At 45.1% G+C, this 19,914-nt stretch overlaps 1 pseudogene; it reads left to right on the top strand.

Annotated features, from left to right (window-relative positions):
* Positions 1-2,882, top strand: part of LOC121556900 — a 99,502-nt pseudogene extending 96,620 nt beyond the window's left edge.
* The last annotated feature ends 17,032 nt before the right edge of the window (positions 2,883-19,914 follow it).

Below are 19,914 nucleotides of genomic sequence, written 5' to 3'. Positions count from 1 at the left end.
GGGGGGGGTGGATGGGGGGATGGATGGATGGATGGATGAAGGGGGGATGGATGGAAGGGGGGATGGACAGATGGATGGAGGGGGGATGGACGGATGGATGGAGGGGGGATAGATGGATGGATGGATGGATGGAGGGGGGGATGGATGGAGGGGGGATGGATGGAAGGTAGGGATGGACGACGGATGGAGGGGGATGGACTAGATGGATGAGGGATGGACGGATGGAGGGGGGATGGATGGATGGAGGGATGGATGGATGGAGGGGGATGGATGGATGGATGGAGGGGGATGGATGGATGGAGGGGGATGGATGGATGGATGGAGGGGGGATGGATGGATGGATGGAGGGGGGATGGATGGAAGGTAGGGGATGGATGGATGGAGGGGGATGGATGGAAGGTAGGGGATGGATGGATGGATGGAGGGGGGATGGATGGATGGATGAGGGGGGATGGATGGAAGGTAGGGGATGGATGGATGGATGGAGGGGGGATGGATGGATGGATGGAGGGGGGATGGATGGAAGGTAGGGGATGGATGGATGGATGGAGGGGGATGGATGGATGGATGGAGGGGGGATGGATGGAAGGTAGGGGATGGATGGATGGAGGGGGGATGGATGGAAGGTAGGGGATGGACGGACGGATGGAGGGGGGATGGATGGATGGAGGGGGGATGGACGGATGGAGGGGGGATGGATGGAAGGTAGGGGATGGATGGATGGAGGGGGGATGGATGGATGGAGGGGGGATGGATGGATGGAGGGGGGATGGACGGATGGAGGGGGGATGGACGGATGGAGGGGGGATGGATGGAAGGTAGGGGATGGACGGACGGATGGAGGGGGATGGATGGATGGAGGGGGGATGGACGGATGGAGGGGGATGGATGGATGCAGGGGGATGGATGGAAGGTAGGGGATGGACGGACGGATGGAGGGGGATGGATGGATGGAGGGGGATGGACGGATGGAGGGGGGATGGATGGAAGGTAGGGGGATGGATGGATGGATGGAGGGGGGATGGATGGAAGGTAGGGGATGAATGGATGGATGGTGGGGGATGGATGGATGGTGGGGGATGGATGGATGGATGGAGGGGGGATGATGGATGGAGGGGGGATGGATGGCTGGAGGGGGGATGGATGGATGGAGGGGGGATGGATGGGGGATGGATGGATGGATGGATGGATGGATGGATGGATGGAGGGGTGGATGGATGGAGGGGGGATGGATGGCTGGAGGGGGGATAGATGGAAGGTAGGGGATGGACGGACGGATGGAGGGGGATGGATGGATGGATGGAGGGGGATGGATGGATGGCTGGAGGGGGGATGGATGGCTGGAGGGGGGATGGACGGATGGATGGAGGGGGGATGGATGGCTGGAGGGGGGATGGATGGATGGAGGGGGATGGATGGATGGAGGGGGGATGGATGGCTGGAGGGGGGATGGATGGGTGTGCATTTTTCAAACACCTGAAACGGCTTTTTCCTGCAATCTAGAGCCATAATCAATATGCTTAATTCTATGTCAAAAAATGTATATATTTTTGCATAGATTATCTGTTCAATTGTCATTTTAATGAATGATGCACATTGATTCTTTATTAAGAACTTTCATGCCTAAGTAGTTTAGTACAACTGCTAAACTGGTATATAGTATCAGAACCCAATAATGAATTATTATACATAATAATCTAAAAGATCTGAGGGGGCATGTGCGTTTGCGCCCCCTATGGGCATGACACAACTACCCTTTACTGGGCTTTATATTGCGCCCCCTATGGGCATGACACAACTACCCTTTACTGGGCTTTATATTGCGCCCCCTATGGGCATGACACAACTACCCTTTACTGGGCTTTATATTGCGCCCCCTATGGGCATGACACAACTACCCTTTACTGGGCTTTATATTGCGCCCCCTATGGGCATGACACAACTACCCTTTACTGGGCTTTATATTTTCTACTTTAACTCTTTCTGTCTGTGTTTCTCTCTCTCGCTGTGTGTGTGTGTGTGTGGGGGGTCTCTCTGTGTGTGGGTCTCTCTGTGTGTGGGTCTCTCTGTGTGTGGGTCTCTCTGTGTGTGGGTATCTTTGTGTGTGGGTATCTTTGTTTGTGTGTGTGTGTGGGTCTCTGTGTGTGGGTATCTTTGTGTGTGTGTGGGTCTCTGTGTGTGGGTCTCTCTCTGTCTGTGTGTGTGTGGGTCTCTGTGTGTGTTTCTCTCTCCGTGTGTGGGTATCTCTGTGTCTGTGTGTGGGCCTCTGTGTGTGTGTGTGTCTATCTGTGTGTGGGTCTCTCTCTGTGTGTGTGTTTCTCTCTCTGTGTGTGGGTCTCTCTGTGTGTGTGTGTGGGTCTCTCTGTGTGTGTGTGTGTGTGTGTTTCTCTGTGTGTGTGGGTCTCTCTGTGTGTGTGTGTGGGTCTCTCTGTGTGTGTGTGTGTGTTTCTCTCCATGTGTGGGTCTCTCTGTGTGTGTGTGTGTGTTTCTCTCCGTGTGTGGGTCTCTCTGTGTGTGTGTTTCTCTCCATGTGTGGGTCTCTCTCTCTCTCTCTGTGTGTGTGTGCTTCTCTGTGTGGATCTAGCTGAACTACTCCCAGCCCCTGGTAGCAGTGAAGTTCCTCAACATCTCTCTGAATACAGATGTGAATGTTGAGTGTAAGATCAACTCCAACACACTGAAGACTGGTGGAGAGAGAGACAAGTTCGCTGGACGGGTCTCCTTCAAACTCCGAATTACCTCAACTAACAACTAGAGCACTACATACCACACTCAGATGTCACTGACATATCAGATCCCCTGGAATTGGAGTGACCTGGAAGAGAGGATGGGGGAGGGAGAGAGGGAGAGAGGGAGAGAGGGAGAATGTCCCCCTCTCTCTCTCAACGCCCCTCTCCATCTCCTCACCTCTCTCTCTCTCTCTCTCTCTCTCTCTCTCTCTCTCTCTCTCTCTCTCTCTCTCTCTCTCTCTCTCCATGCCCCTCTCCATCTCCTCACCTTCCCACCCCTCTCTCTGTCTCTCTCTCTCTGTCTCTCTGTCTCTCTCTCTCTCTCAATGCCCCTCTCCCTCTCCTAATCTTCCCACTCTCTCTCTGTCTCTCTCTCTCGTTCTCTCTCTCTCTCCTCTGTCTCTCCATCTTCTAAGAACTCTGCTTTTCTCCTCCTAAGGTTCTTAGAGACATATTTTATCGAACTACAATGAGCTCCAAACATGGGACAGTGACACATTTTTGTTTTGGCTCTGTAATCCAGCACTTTGGATTTGAAATAATATAATGACTATGAGGCTAAAGTGCAGACTGTCAGCTTTCCTTTGAGGGTATTTTCATCCATGTTGGTGTGTGTGTGAAATTATAGCACTTTTTGTACATAGTCAGTCCCCCGCTCTCATGAGGACCGTCACAGGAATGGAAGACCCAGAGTTACCTCTGCTGCAGAGGATAAGTGAATTAGCGTTTTACAGCCTCAGAAATTGCAGCCCAAATAAATGCTTCACAGAGTTCAAGTAACAGACACATCTCAACATCAACTGTTCAGAGGAGACCGTGTGAATCAGGCCTTCATGGTCGAATTGCTGCAAAGAAGCCACTACTAAAGGACACCAATAATAAGAAGAGACTTGCTTCGGGCAAGAAACACGAGCAATGGACATTATACCAGTGGAAATGTGTCCTTTGGTCTGGAGTCCAAATTTGAGATTTTTGGTTTGAACCGCCGTGTCTTTGTGAGACGCGGTGTGGGTGAACAGATGATCTCCACATGTGTATTTCCCACCCTAAAGCATGGAGGAGAAGAAGTTATGGTGTGGGGGTGCTTTGCTGGTGACACTGTCTATGATTTATTTAGAATTCAAGTCACACTTAACCAGCACGGCTACCACAGAATTCTGCAGTGATACGCCATCCCATCTGGTTTGGGCTTAGTGGGAATATCATTTGTTTTTCAACAGGACAATGACCCAACACCTCCAGACTGTGTAAGGGCTATTTTACCAGGAAGGAGAGTGATGGAGTGCTGCATCAGATGACCTGGCCTCCACAATCCCGCGACCTCAACCCAATTGAGATGGTTTGGGATGAGTCGGACGGCAGAGGGAAGGAAAAGCAGCCAACAAGTGCTCAGCATATGTGGGAACTCCTTCAAGACTGTTGGAAAAGCATTCCAGGTGAAGCTGGTTGAGAGAATGCCAAGAGTGTGCAAAGCTGTCATCAAGGCAAAGGGTGGATATTTGAAGAATCTCAAATATAAAATATATGTTTATTTGTTTAACACGTTTTTGGTTACTACACTATTCCATATGTGTTATTTCATAGTTTTGATGTCTTCACTATTATTCTGTAACAAATTGTAAAAATTAAGAAAAACCCTTGAATGAGTAGGTGTGTCCAAACTTTTGACTGGTACTGTATATGTGTATTAAAGTAGTCAAAAGTTTAGCATTTGGTCCCATATTCCTAGCACGCAATGATTACATCAAGCTTGTGACTCTACAAACTTGTTGGATGCATTTGCTGTTTGTTTTGGTTGTGTTTTAGATAGAAATTAATGGTCAATAATGTATTGTGTCATTTTGGAGTCACTTTTATTGTAAATAAGAATATAATATTTCTACATTAACATTCTACATTAATGTGGATGCTACCGTGGTTACGGATAGTCCTGAATGAATCGTGTATAATGATGATGATGTATAATGTCCTCTGTAGCTCAGCTGGTAGAGCACGGCGCTTGTAACGCCAAGGTAGTGGGTTCGATCCCCGGGACCACCCATACACAAAAATGTATGCACGCATGACTGTAAGTCGCTTTGGATAAAAGCGTCTGCTAAATGGCATATTATTATTATTATTATTATTATTATTATGAGTGAGAAAGTCAGATGCACAAATATCATACCCCCTCAAAAAATACTAACATCTCCTGTTATTGTAGTGGTGAGATGTTAGCAAGTCTTGGGAGTATGATATTTATGCCTCTAACTTTCTCACTCATCATTATTCACGATTCATTCAGGACTATCCATAATCATGTGTCACTGTCCCAAAACTTTTGGAGCTCACTGTATTTATTTATTTAATTACCTTTTTTGGTCTTAATTTAATTTATACTTTTGTCATGGATGTCTCCTTTACCTGACATGAAACATTCTATGGTTTACTAAAAATGACTCGCTAAAGCCTTCTACTGCACACACACACACACACACACACAGAGGAGCCCAAAGTCAAATATATTTTTGTTGTTGGAGTTGTTTTTAGTCCATTCAATCAGAGCATCCAACTTTCTTCAGCAATATATATTAGCCGTCCGTATATGACGTATATCAGAAAGTGGGTGACTAATTGTACACATATGTTTTCCTCTACATGCTTTAGACACAGAGATATTAGAGGGTTAGAGGGTAGAGGTTAAAGGTTAAAGGTTAAGACAGAGTAAAGGTTAGAGTGGACACAGAGATCGCTGGCTAACAGACAGACTTTAGTAACGTTAGTTAGTGTGTTTTATCTCCTGTTCAGTTAGTTGTGGTAGAGCTGTTCTGTTAGCCGTATCGCTAGGTCCAGGTTAGCCAGCTAGCTATTAGCCGTAGCTCTAGGTCCTGGTTAACCAGCTAGCTGTTAGCCATAGCTCTAGGTCCTAGTTAGGCAGCTAGCTGTTAGCCGTAGCTCTAGGTCCTGGTTAGGCAGCTTGCTGTTAGCCGTTTCGCTAGGTCCTGGTTAGGCAGCTAGCTGTTAGTCATAGCTCTAGGTCCTAGTTAGGTAGCTAGTTGTTAGCCGTAGCTCTAGGTCCTGGTTAGGCAGCTAGCTGTTAGCCGTACCGCTAGGTCCTGGTTAGCTAGCTAGGTGTTAGCCACTAGGTCTCTAGCTCCTGGTTAGCTAGGTAGCTGTTAGCCGCTATGTCGTATAAGTCCTGGGTAGCTAGCTTTAGCTGTTAGGTCCTGGATAGCTAGCTGTTAGCCATATCACTAGGTCGTTAGTTGCTAGGTCAGTTTGAATACCTGCAGTGCGTTTGAATACTTCAAGGGAAGTGGACGATATATTGAGACGATACTGGGGTGATTCTGAGGCAATATTGAGGTGATACTGGGGTGATTCTGAGGCAATATTGAGGTGATACTGGGGTGATTCTGAGGTGAAATTGGGGTGATCTTGGGTTGATATATTGAGATGATCTTGGGTTGATTCTGAGGCAATATTGAGATGATATTGGGGTGATTCTGGGGTGGTATTGAGTTGATACTGGGGTGATTCTGAGGTGATATTGGGGTGATTCTGGGGTGGTATTGAGTTGATACTGGGGTGATTCTGAGGTGATATTGGGGTGATCTTGGGTTGATATATTGAGGGGGTATTGAATATCGAGGTGTGAGTTTTTAAAAAAAGATTTTACTTCTGCTTTTAAAATATACTTTTAAAAAAAATTGTTTTTCTCCACTCGTTTATTTGTGTTGTTTGTTTACTTGTCGTCACCGCGGGGGCGGGTTTAGAACATAACCACATTTACCATGTCAAGCACACTATCAGGCATCAACCACAAACACACACACACATGCTGTTGTACCACATGTGAGCCTGTGGTCTTACATTTGGTCACGCCCCTTTAATCTTTAGAGCCCAGCCTGTCTCCATCCCTCCATCTTAGTAAGAATGTGTTCTATTTTATTTTATTTTATTTCCTTTTCATGTTCATTTTATGTCAGTTCCATTTCTGTGCAACATTCTGCAGATTCAGTTGTGGCCAAATATATTGGCACCCTTGCACTTTTCTTTAAAAAATCCCTATTTCTTTTCAAATAAATTGAAATTCAAAGAATTGTTTGTCCCCACACTTTGTTATAGGACTTTCAACATTGCAAAACCAATTGTATTTTTGTGAACTTAAGTTTACAATTATAATTAAGAAAATAAAGACAAATGGGATGGGCAAAGTTATTGGCACCCAGGAGCTAGTACCTGGTTGCACAGCCTTTGGCCAAGACAGCTGCCAACACATTTTCTTGTAGCCATCATAGAGCTCACCGCACCATTCTACTGATGACTATGAGGTGAAGTGCAGACTGTCAGCTTTAATTTGAGGGGATTACATAGTCCCCCCATTTTAGGGGACCAAAAGTATTTGGACAAATTCACTTATATGTGTATTAAAGTAGTCAAAAGTTTAGTATTTTGTCCAATATTCCTAGCACGCAATGATTACATCAAGCTTGTGACTCTACAAACTTGTTGGATGCATTTGCTGTTTGTTTTGGTTGTGTTTTAGATTATTTTATGCCAATAGAAATGAATGGTAAATAATGTATTGTGTCATTTTGGAGTCACTTGTATTGTAGATTTTGGGCCACTCTTCAGCAGCAAACTACTCTAATTCTTCAATGTTTGAGGGGTGCCCTCCACCAACTGCTATTGTCAGCTCTTGACATAAGTTATGGAAGTGATTCAGCTCTGGACTCTTCACTGGCCACTCCAGAACAGTCCAGCATTTCTTCTTGAACCATTCCAGGGTGCTTTTGATGTGTGTTTGGGGTTGTCCTTCTGGAAGATCCACAACCTTCAACAGAGACACAGTTTTTGGACACTGTGTTGAACATTGCACTCCAAAATACCTTGATAATCTGATTATTTCATGATGTCTTGCACATGTTTTAAGACCCCCAGTACCAGAGGCAACAAAGCAACCCTACAGCATTATCAAACTGCCCCCATGTTCAATTGTAGGAGGGTGTAATATTCTTTGAATGCTTCATTTGGTCGTTGATAAACACAGGAAGACCCCACTGCTTTAGGAGACACAAGAAAGCCTGATTGAACTTCTCAAAAACCCACCTAAACAAGGGAAACTATTCTGTGGACCAATTAAACAAAATTTGAGCTCTTTGGCCATACAGATCAGCGGTGTGTTTACTGACGACCAAATTAAGAATTCAATGAAAAGAACATTGGGGACGTTTGATCATTCTGTGGGGTTGTTCTGCTGGCTCTGGCACTGGGGGTCTGGAATGTGCAAGGCATCATGTAATCAGCAGATTATCAGGGGTTTTGGAGTCCAATGTTCAACCCAGTGTCCACAAACTGGGTCTACGTTGAAGGTTGTGGGTCTTCCAGCAGGACAAAGACCCCAAACACACATCAAAAAGCACCCATGAATTGTTCAAGAAGATGAGTTCTGGAGTGGCCAGCGAAGAGTCCAGATCTGAATTATATGCAAAACCTATGGCGAGAGCTGAAAACAGCAGTTAGTGGAGGGCACCCCTCAACAAATTTAAGAATTAGAGCAGTTTTCTGCTGAAAAGTGGGCCAAATTGCCAGTAGAAAGGTGCAGCTCATTGATGGCTACAAGAAGAATTTGTCTGCAGTTATCTTTGCCAAAGACTGTGCTACCAAGTACCAGCTCCAGGGTGCCAACAATTTGTCCATGCCATTTGTCTTTACTTTCTAAACTTAAATTTACAAAAATAAAATTGATTCTGCAATGTTGAAAATCCAATAACAAGGTGTGTGGAGTCCAAAAGATTTTTCAACTTCAACTTATTTGAGAAGAAATAGGGAATTATTGAAGAAAAGTGCAAGGGTGCCAATATATTTGGCCACAAATGTATGAACTAGATGTGGTTAATAATGACATCATAATAACATCATCATCTGTATTGCTGCCTGAAATATTACATGTGGAACCTTTGTAACCTTCTAAAGAATCGAAATAACAAAAACAACGACAAGAAATAAAATGATTTTGTGGTAAAAGATCATCTCTGTGAATGCTGGGAGAGAGAAGAGGAATGAGAGAAAAGTGGGAGTGTGGTTCATATTTTATTAGGGGACAGACAGTCAACTGAAGAGATAAGACACAGACAGTCAACTGAAGAGATAAGACACAGACAGTCTACTGAAGAGATAAGACACAGACAGTCAACTGAAGAGATAAGACAGACAGTCTACTGAAGAGATAAGACACAGACAGTCTACTGAAGAGATAAGACAGACAGTCTACTGAAGAGATAAGACACAGACAGTCAACTGAAGAGATAAGACAGACAGTCTACTGAAGAGATAAGACACAGACAGTCTACTGAAGAGATAAGACACAGACAGTCAACTGAAGAGATAAGACAGACAGTCTACTGAAGAGATAAGACACAGACAGTCAACTGAAGAGATAAGACACAGACAGTCAACTGAAGAGATAAGACGCAGACAGTCAACTGAAGAGATAAGACACAGACAGTCAACTGAAGAGATAAGACGCAGACAGTCTACTGAAGAGATAAGACACAGACAGTCTACTGAAGAGATAAGACACAGACAGTCTACTGAAGAGATAAGACAAAGACAGTCTACTGAAGAGATAAGACACAGACAGTCTACTGAAGAGATAAGACACAGACAGTCAACTGAAGAGATAAGACACAGACAGTCAACTGAAGAGATAAGACACAGACAGTCAACTGAAGAGATAAGACACAGACAGTCAACTGAAGAGATAAGACACAGACAGTCAACTGAAGAGATAAGACACAGACAGTCAACTGAAGAGATAAGACACAGACAGTCTACTAAAGAGATAAGACACAGACAGTCTACTGAAGAGATAAGACACAGACAGTCTACTGAAGAGATAAGACACAGACAGTCAACTGAAGAGATAAGACACAGACAGTCAACTGAAGAGATAAGACACAGACAGTCAACTGAAGAGATAAGACACAGACAGTCTACTGAAGAGATAAGACAGACAGTCAACTGAAGAGATAAGACACAGACAGACTACTGAAGAGATAAGACACAGACAGACCACTGAATAGATAAGACACAGACAGTCAACTGAAGAGATAAGACACAGACAGTCAACTGAAGAGATAAGACACAGACAGACTACTGAAGAGATAAGACACAGACAGACTACTGAAGAGATAAGAAACAGACAGACTACTGAAGAGATAAGACACAGACAGACTACTGAAGAGCTAAGACACAGACAGACTACTGAAGAGATACGACACAGACAGACTACTGAAGAGATACGACACAGACAGACTACTGAAGAGATACGACACCGACAGACTACTGAAGAGAGAAGAGAAGAGAAGAGAAGAGAGGAGAGGAAAAAAATGAAAATAGCACTAAAACCTGTTAACATGATTTTTGTATGACTACAACATCCTCTTTACCCTACACATACAATTATATGAAGGTCCCTCTGTCCAAGCATTGTATTTCAAACACAGATTCAACCACAAAAGATCAGAGGTTTTCCAATTTTTTCGCAAAGAAGGGCACCTATTGGTAGATTGGTATAAAAAAAAAGCTGACATTGAGTATCCGTTTGAGCATGGTGAAGTTATTAATTACACTTTGGATGGTGTATCAATACACCCAGTCACTACAAAGATACAGGCATCCTTCCTAACTCAGTTGCCGGGAGGGAAGGAAACCGCTCAGGGATTTCCCCCATGAGGCCAATGGTGACTTTAGAATAAGTTACAGAGTTTAATTTCTGTGATAGGAGAAAACTGAGGATGGATCAACAACATTGTAGTTACTCCACAATACTAACCTAACTGACAGAGTGAAAAGAAGGAAGCCTGTACAGAATAAAACATATTCGAAAACATGCATCCTGTTTGCAATAAGGCACTAAAGTAAAACTGCAAAAAATGTGGCAAAAAATTAACTTTATGTCCTGAATACAAAGTGTTATGTTTGGGGCAAATCCAACACAACACATCACTGAGTACCACTCATCATATTTTCATGGATGGTGGTGGCTGCATCATGTTATGGGTATTGCTTGTCATCGGCAAGGACTAGGGAGATTTTTAGGATAAATATAAATGGAATAGAGCTAAGCACAGAAAACATCCTGGAGGAGACCCTGGATCAGTCTGCTGTCCACCAGACACTGGGAGACTAGAGGAGACCTGGATCAGTCTGCTTTCCACCAGACACTGGGAGACTAGAGGGAGACCCTGGATCAGTCTGCTTTCCACCAGACACTGGGAGAGTAGAGGAGACCCTGGATCAGTCTGCTTTCCACCAGACACTGGGAGACTAGAGGAGACCCTGGATCAGTCTGCTTTCCACCAGACACTGGGAGACTAGAGGAGACCCTGGTTCAGTCTGCTTTCCACCAGACACTGGGAGACAAATTACCTTTCAGCAGGACAATAACCTAAAACACAAAGCCACATATTGAATGTTCCTGAGTGGCCTAGTTACAGTTTTGACTTAAATCGGATTGAGAATCTATGGCAAGTCTTGAAAATGGCTGTCTAGCAATGATCAACAACCCACTTGACAGAGGTTGAAGAATTCAAAAAAGAATAATGTGCAAATATTGTACAATCCAAGCGTGCAAAGCTCTTAGAGACTTACTCAGAAAGACTCACAGCTGTAATTGCTGCCAAAGGTGATCCTAACATGTATTGACTCAGGGTGTGGAATACTTATGTAAATAGAGATATTTCTGTATTTCATTTTCAATACATTTGCAAACATTTCTTAAAACATGTTTTCACTTTGTCATTATGGGGTATTGTGTGTAGACGGGTGAGAAAAACATTATTTTAATTCATTTTGAATTCAGACTGTAACAACAAAATGTGGAATAGGTCAAGGGGCATGAATACTTTCTGAAGGCTATGTAAATTCAGCTTCATCTCAAGTTATAAAATGAATCTAACCAAATCAGCCCTACTACCTCTCAAGGATCAGATGGAGGACTCCATCTCTACTTATGGAATCCCAATCGTTTCCCATTTTAAGTATTTTTGAGTAGATAAAACCATTGCCAGAAACTTTAACAGAACGCTCAAATCAATTCATCTGTCCTCAGTAGAACAGAATAATATCCCAGTTGCTTTAACCACGGATTATCAATTGTTAAAATGAATATATTATCACAGCTGAATTTCTGTAGTTCAATGCTTCCCATGGCTTCCCTTTCTGGCTATTGGGATACAATTCATAGCACAGTTTCAACATTTATGGCAAAGTAAATGATCCCGGATACAATTAACACATTTACAAAGAGGGAAAGACATAGGGAGGACTATCCGTAGAAAACTTTACATTTCATTTCCAGGCATTAGTATTTCGCCCTATTTCCTAAATTGGTTTAGACATGATTCTTCCGTCCCCTGGCTGAGTGTAGAGATACATATTGTGTCTTATTGCCCTGGAAGAGGTGGTCTTCACTGATATATCCCTTAAACAATGTAATATGGTCTCTCCTATTGGTACCTGATATATCCCTTAAACAATGTAATATGGTGTCTCCTATTGGTCACTGATATATCCCTTAAACAATGTAATATGGTCTCTCCTATTGGTACCTGATATATCCCTTAAACAATGTAATATGGTGTCTCCTATTGGTCACTGATATATCCCTTAAACAATGTAATATGGTGTCTCCTATTGGTCACTGATATATCCCTTAAACAATGTAAACTACGCTTTGGTGCTATTATTGCTCACACAAGTTCTATTTTGCGCAAAATTGAAAAACAATGTAACTGGGAATCAAAATGGCATGGCCATACTCCAATATTTCACAATAATTCCATGCGATCTGGGATCGGCCTTTTGCATCCCCCCATTGGTCCAAATGCCTTTTGCATCCCCCCATTGGTCCAAATGCCTTTTGCATCCCCCCAATGGTCCAAAAATGCCTTTGCATCCCCCCATTGGTCCAAATGCCTTTAACCCCCCATTGGTCCAAATGCCTTTGCATCCCCCCCAATGGTCCAAATGCCTTTTGCAACCCCCCATTGGTCCAAATGCCTTTTGCAACCCCCCATTGGTCCAAATGCCTTGCATCCCCCCCAATGGTCCAAATGCCTTTGCATCCCCCCATTGGTCCAAATCCATTGGTCCAAATGCCTTTTGCATCCCCCCATTGGTCCAAATGCCTTTTGCATCCCCCCATTGGTCCAAATGCCTTTGCATCCCCCCATTGGTCCAAATGCCTTTCGCATCCCCCATTGGTCCAAATGCCTTTGCATCCCCCATTGGTCCAAATGCCTTTTGCATCCCCCCATGGGTCCAAATGCCTTTTGCATCCCCCCATTGGTCCAAATGCCTTTTGCATCCCCCCATTGGTCCAAATGCCTTTTGCATCCCCCCAATGGTCCAAATGTGGAATCCGTACCCTTGCCAATATCATGGACAGTAATGGTTTGAGAACATTTCCAGATTTGAACGATACATACACATTACCAGGCAGCTCCTTTTTTCTATATTTACAACTATGGATCAGCTATGCTGGCCTATGGAGTCTCTTGGGAAACCCAACTACCCAAACATCCAATGATGGGATTTATAGATAAATGATGTGGTAGCCATGCTGGTTAAGTGTGCCTTGAATTCTAAATAAATCACAGACAGTGTCACCAGCAAAGCACCCCCACACCATAACACCTCCTACTCCGTGCTTCACGGTGGGAACTACACATGCAGACATCCATTCACCTACTCTGAGTCTCACAAAGACACGGCGGTTTGAACAAAGAATCTCAAATTTGGACTCATCAGACCAAAGGACAGATTTCTACAGGTCTAATGTCCATTGCTTGTGTTTCTTGGCCCAAGCAAGTCTCTTCTTCTTATTGATGTCCTTTAGTAGTGGTTTCTTTGCAGCGATCGACCATGAAGGCCAGATGAAGCAACACCTCACGGCACAACGCCTCTGCCCTATTTGACCTAGATAGTTTGTGTGTATTGATATGTAGGCTACATGTGCCTTTAAAAAACAAATGTATGTTGTTCTGTCCTTGAGCTGTTCTTGTCTATTAATGTTCTGTATTATGTCATGTTTCATGTTCTGTGTGGACCCCAGGAAGAGTAGCTGCTGCTTTCACAACAGCTAATGGGGATCCCTAATAAACCCCAGGAAGAGTAGCTGCTGCTTTCACAACAGCTAATGGGGATCCCTAATAAACCCCAGGAAGAGTAGCTGCTGCTTTCACAACAGCTAATGGGGATCCCTAATAAACCCTCAGGAAGAGTAGCTGCATGCTTTCACAACAGCTAATGGGGATCCCTAATAAACCCCAGGAAGAGTAGCTGCTGCTTTCACAACAGCCAATGGGGATCCCTAATAAACCCCAGGAAGAGTAGCTGCTCAGCTTTCACAACAGCTAATGGGGATCCCTAATAAACCCCAGGAAGAGTAGCTGCTGCTTTCACAACAGCTAATGGGATCCCTAATAAACCCCCAGGAAGAGTAGCTGCTGCTTTCACAACAGCTAATGGGGATCCCTAATAAACCCCAGGAAGAGTAGCTGCTGCTTTCACAACAGCTAATGGGGATCCCTAATAAACCCCGGGAAGAGTAGCTGCTGCTTTCACAACAGCTAATGGGGATCCTAGTAAAATACCAAAAAATTCACGCAGTCTCGTCTGAACAGTTGATGTTGAAATGTGTCTGTTACTTGAACTCTGTGAAGCATTGATTTGGGCTGCAATTTCTAAGGCTGCTAGCTCTAATGAACTTATCCTCTGTTGTAGAGGTAACTCTGGGTCTTCCATTCCTCTGGCGGTCCTCATGAGAACCAGTTTCATCATAGCGCTTGATGGTTTTTGCGACTGCACTTGAAGAAACTTTGAAAGTTCTTGACATTTTCTGGATTGACTGACCTTCATGTCTTAAAATAATGATGGACTGTTGTTTTACTTGGCTTATTTGAGCTGTTCTTGATATAATATGGACTTGGACTTTTACCAAATAGGGCTATTGACTGGTACTGTATATTCTACTCTGCTCTAGTCAGTTGGCCAATGAGTTCCAATTCAATCGCATTTATTAACAATTGTTACAGACACAAATTACTCATCTTAACTCTTATCTAGGATGATCTTTACAGAACAGAGAATATTATTTAATGTTGTTAATAATAATACTATCTTGCCTTTCCAATGTTTTAGAATCCCTGATTCAGCTAAGAACTTTTTTAATTCTTAATGTGCATCAATCTGGTTTTAGATCTGAACATAGCAGGACAAAATGCCTTGCATCTTGATTCCCTGGTGCTATTAGGGCAGTTTACGACTCTGGTGTTCAATGAATTCATTGAGGATTGCAGTCGTTTCGATTGACTATAGGGGTTTATTTGTTGAGGTTGTAGTGTTGACATTGTGGTGTTGAGGTTACGGTGTTGAGGTTGCGGTGTTGAGGTTGTGGTGTTGAGGTTGTGGTGTTGAGGTTGTGGTGTTGAGGTTGCGGTGTTGAGGTTGCGGTGTTGAGGTTGCGGTGTTGAGGTTGCGGTGTTGAGGTTGCGCATTCGGAAAGTATTCAGACCCCTTGACCTTTTCCACATTTTGTTACGTTACAGCCTTATTCTAAAATGGATTAAATAAAACCTTTTCCTCATCAATCTACACACAATACCCCATAATAACAAAGCAAAAACAGGTTTTTAGACATTTTTGCAAATGTTTAAAAAATACAAAAAAGAAATAACTTATTTACATAAGTATTCAGATCCTTTGCTATGAGACTCAAAATGGAGCTCAGGTGCATGCTGTTTCCATTGATCATCCTTGAGATGTTTCTACAACTTGATTGGAGCCCACTTGTGGTAAATTCAATTGATTGGACATGATTTGGAAAGGCACACACCTGTCATTATAAGGTCCCACCGTTGACAGTGCATGTTAGAGCAAAAACCAAGCCATGAGGTAGAAGGAATTGTCCGTAGAGCTCAGAGAGAGGATTGTGTAGAGGCACAGATCTGGGGAAGGGTACCAAAAAATGTCTGCAGCATTGAAGGTCCCCAAGAACACAGTGGCCTCCATCATTCTTAAATGGAAAAAATTTAGAACCACCAAGACTCTTCCTAGAGCTGGCCGCCTGACCAAACTGAGCAATCAGGGGTGAAGGGCCTTGATCAGGGTGGTGACCAAGAACCTGATGGTCACTCTGACAGAGCTCCAGAGTTCCTCTATGGAGATGGGAGAACCTTCTAGAAGGACAATAATCTCTTCAGCACTCCACCAATCAGGCGATTATTGTAGAGTGGCCAGACGGAGAAACTCCCCAAATACAGGTGTGACAAGCTTGTAGCGTCATATCCAAGAAGACTCAAGGCTGTAATAACTGCCAAAGGTGCTTCATCAAAGTACTGAGTAAAGGGTCTGAATACTTATGTACCTTTTATGTTTCAGTTTTGTATTTTTAATACATTTGCATGGAGTCCCAATTGTTATTAGGTATAGTTAATGGTGTGGTCTAGCTGACTAGCATTAAGGGCTCTTCAACAACATGAGACCAGGCTGACCTCAGGGAGATCTCTAGTGGAGCAGCATTAAGGGCTCTTCAACAACATGAGACCAGGCTGACCTCAGGGAGATCTCTAGTTGAGCAGCATTAAGGGCTCTTCAACAACATGAGACATTTACATTTACATTTTAGTCATTTAGCAGACGCTCTTATCCAGAGCGACTTACAGGAGCAATTAGGGTTAAGTGCCTTGCTCAAGGGCACATTTACGTCATTTAGCAGACGCTCTTATCCAGAGCGACTTACAAATTGGTGCATTCACCCTATTTTTGGGGGTGGGGGGGTAAGGATTACTTTACCTATCCCAGGTATTCCTTAAAGAGGTGGGGTTTCAAATGTCTCCGGAAGGTGGTGAGTGACTCCACGCTGTCCTGGCGTCGTGAGGGAGCTTGTTCCACCATTGGGGTGCCAGAGCAGCGAACAGTTTTGACTGGGCTGAGCGGGAACTATGCTTCCGCAGAGGAAGGGAGCCAGCAGGCCAGAGGTGGATGAACGCAATGCCTCGTTTGGGTGTAGGGACTGATCAGAGCCCGAAGGTACGGAGGTGCCGTTCCCCTCACTGCTCCATAGGCAAGCACCATGGTCTTGTAACGGATGCGAGCTTCAACTGGAAGCCAGTGGAGTGTGCGGAGGAGGGGGTGACGTGAGAGAACTTGGGAAGGTTGAACACCAGACGGGCTGCGGCATTCTGGATGAGTTGTAGGGGTTTTAATGGCACAGGCAGGGAGGCTAGCCAACAGCGAGTTGCAGTAATCCAGACGGGAGATGACAAGTGCCTGGATTAGGACCTGTGCGCTTCTTGTAAGGCAGGGTCGTACTCTCGAATGTTGTAGAGCATGAACCTGCAGGATCGGGTCACCGCCTTGATGTTAGCGGAGAACGACAGGGTGTTGTCCAGGGTCACGCCAAGGCTCTTCGCACTCTGGGAGGAGGAGCACAACGGAGTTGTCAACCGTGATGGCGAGATCATGGAACGGGCAGTCCTTCCCGGGAGGAAGAGCAGCTCCGTCTTGCCAGAGGTTCAGCTTGAGGTGGTGATCCGTCATCCATACTGATATGTCTGCCAGACATGCAGAGATGCGATTCGCCACCTGGTTATCAGAAGGGGGAAAGGAGAAGATTAGTTGTGTATCGTCAGCGTAGCAATGATAGGAGAGGCCATGTGAGGATATGACAGAGCCAAGTGACTTGGTGTATAGGGAGAATAGGAGAGGGCCTAGAACTGAGCCCTGGGGGACACCAGTGGTGAGAGCACGTGGTGCGGAGACAGCTTCTCGCCACGCCACTTGGTAGGAGCGACCGGTCAGGTAGGACGCAATCCAGGAGTGAGCCGCACCGAGATGCCCAGCTCGGAGAGGGTGGAGAGGAGGATCTGATGGTTCACAGTATCAAAGGCAGCAGACAGGTCTAGAAGGACAAGAGCAGAGGAGAGAGATTAGCTTTAGCAAGTGCGGAGAGCCTCCGTGACACAGAGAAGAGCAGTCTCAGTTGAATGACCAGTCCTGAAACCTGACTGGTTTGGATCAAGAAGGTCATTCTGAGAGAGATAGCAAGAGAGTTGGCAAAGACGGCACGCTCAATAGTTTTGGAAAGAAACAAAAGAAGGGATACTGGTCTGTAGTTGTTGACATCAGTGGGATCGAGTGTTGGTTTTTTGAGAAGGGGTGCAACTCTCGCTCTCTTGAAGACGGAAGGGACATGGCCAGCGGTCAAGGATGAGTTGATCAGCGAGTGAGGTAGGGGAGAAGGTCACCGGAGATGGTCTGGAGAAGAGAGGAGGATGGGGTCAAGTGGGCAGGTTGTTGGGCGGCCTGCAGTCACAAGTCGCCAGGATTTTATCTGGAGAGAGAGGGGAGAAAGAAGTCAAAGCATAGGTAGGGCAGTGTGAGTAAGACCAGCAGTGTCATTAGACTTAACAAAACGAGGATCGGATGTCGTCAACCTTCTTTTCAAAGTGGTTGACGAAGTCATCCACAGAGAGAGGGAGGAGGATTCAGCAGGGAGGAAAATGTGGCAAAAGAGCTTCCCTAGGGTTAGAGGCAGATGCTTGGAATTTAGAGTGGTAGAAAGTGGCCTTAGCAGCAGAAACAGATGAAGAAAATGTAGAGAGGAGGGAGTGAAAAGATGCCAGGTCGGCAGGGAGTTTAGTTTTCTTCCATTTCCGCTCCGCTGCCCGGAGCTCTGTTCTGTGAGCTCGCAATGAGTCATCAAGCCACGGAGCTGGGGGGAGGACCCGAGCCGGCGGGAGGATAGGGGACACAGAGAGTCAAAGGATGCAGAAAGGGAGGAGAGGAGGGTTGAGGAGGCAGAATCAGGAGATTGGAGGGAGAAGGATTGAGCAGAGGGAAGAGATGATAGGATGGAAGAGGAGAGAGTAGTGGAGAGAGAGAGCGAAGGTTGCGTGCGCACATCTGTGTAGGGGCAGAGTGAGAGTGTTGGAGAGCGAGAGAGAAGAGGAAACAAAGTATGGTACGAGACATGGAGGGGAGTTGCAGTGAGATTAGTAGAAGAGCAGCATCTAGTAAAGATGAGGTCAAGCGTATTGCCTGCCTTGTGAGTAGGGGGACGGTAGAGGGTGAGAGTCAAAAGAGGAGAGGAGTGGAAGAAGGAGGCAGAGAGAAATGAGTCAAATGTGGACGTAGGGAGGTTGAAATCCCCCAAAACTGTGAGAAGTGAGCCATCCTCAGGAAAGGAACTTATCAAGGCTTCAAGCTCATTGATGAACTCTCCAAGGAACCTGGAGGGCGATAGATGACAAGGATATTAAGCTTAAATGGGCTAGTGACTGTGACAGCATGGAATTCAAATGAGGAGATAGACAGATGGGTTAGGGGGAAAAATTGAGAATGTCCACTTGGGAGAGATGAGGATTCCTGTGCCACACCCCCTCTGACCAGATGCTCTCGGGTAAGCAGAACACATGGTCAGACGAGGAGAGAGCAGTAGGAGTAGCAGTGTTTTCAGTGGTAATCCATGTTTCCGTCAGCGCCAGGAAGTCGAGGGACTGGAGGTTAGCATAGGCTGGGATGAAGTCAGCTTTGTTGGCAGCAGAACGGCAGTTCCAGAGGGCTGCCTGAGACCTGGAACTCCAGGTGTGGGGTACGTGCAGGGACCACCAGGTTAGAGAGGCAGCAGCCACGCGGTGTGAGGCGTTTGTGTAGCCTGTGCAGAGAGGGAGAGAACAGGGATAGGCAGAGGCATAGTCGACGGGCATAGCAAATGGCTACAATAATGCAGAGGGAGATCAGAATGAAATGAACTAAACATCTGGGAGAGGAGAGCAGGGCCTCCCCTCACCAAAACTTCCCACCTCAGAAACTATAATTGTTTCAATGAACCACCCGAACAAAAACTCTCCCAACTTCCACCTTTAGAAATCAGAATTGTTGTGAACCACAGCGGTTCAATGTTTCAAGGAATAGACTCAACCCACTTTATTCAGCTAGCTAACTATGACACCATAGCTAACTAGCATGCTAGCATCCAATAACACACAGTTTAGCACCAACACTTGGTCACAACAAACCACCAATAGTGTGTTAACACACTAAACAGATCATTCGTGTCGTGTCTAGTTCCTTTCATAACGCAGCAATAATTAAACGTTGGCTAGCTAGCACAAATATATTGTATTTAGCTGCC

This window comes from Coregonus clupeaformis, unplaced genomic scaffold, assembly GCF_020615455.1.
Source record: "Coregonus clupeaformis isolate EN_2021a unplaced genomic scaffold, ASM2061545v1 scaf0168, whole genome shotgun sequence".
Lineage (NCBI taxonomy): Eukaryota > Metazoa > Chordata > Actinopteri > Salmoniformes > Salmonidae > Coregonus > Coregonus clupeaformis.
The sequence above is the reverse complement of the archived record's forward strand: the minus strand, read 5'-3'. Positions and strand labels throughout refer to the sequence as shown.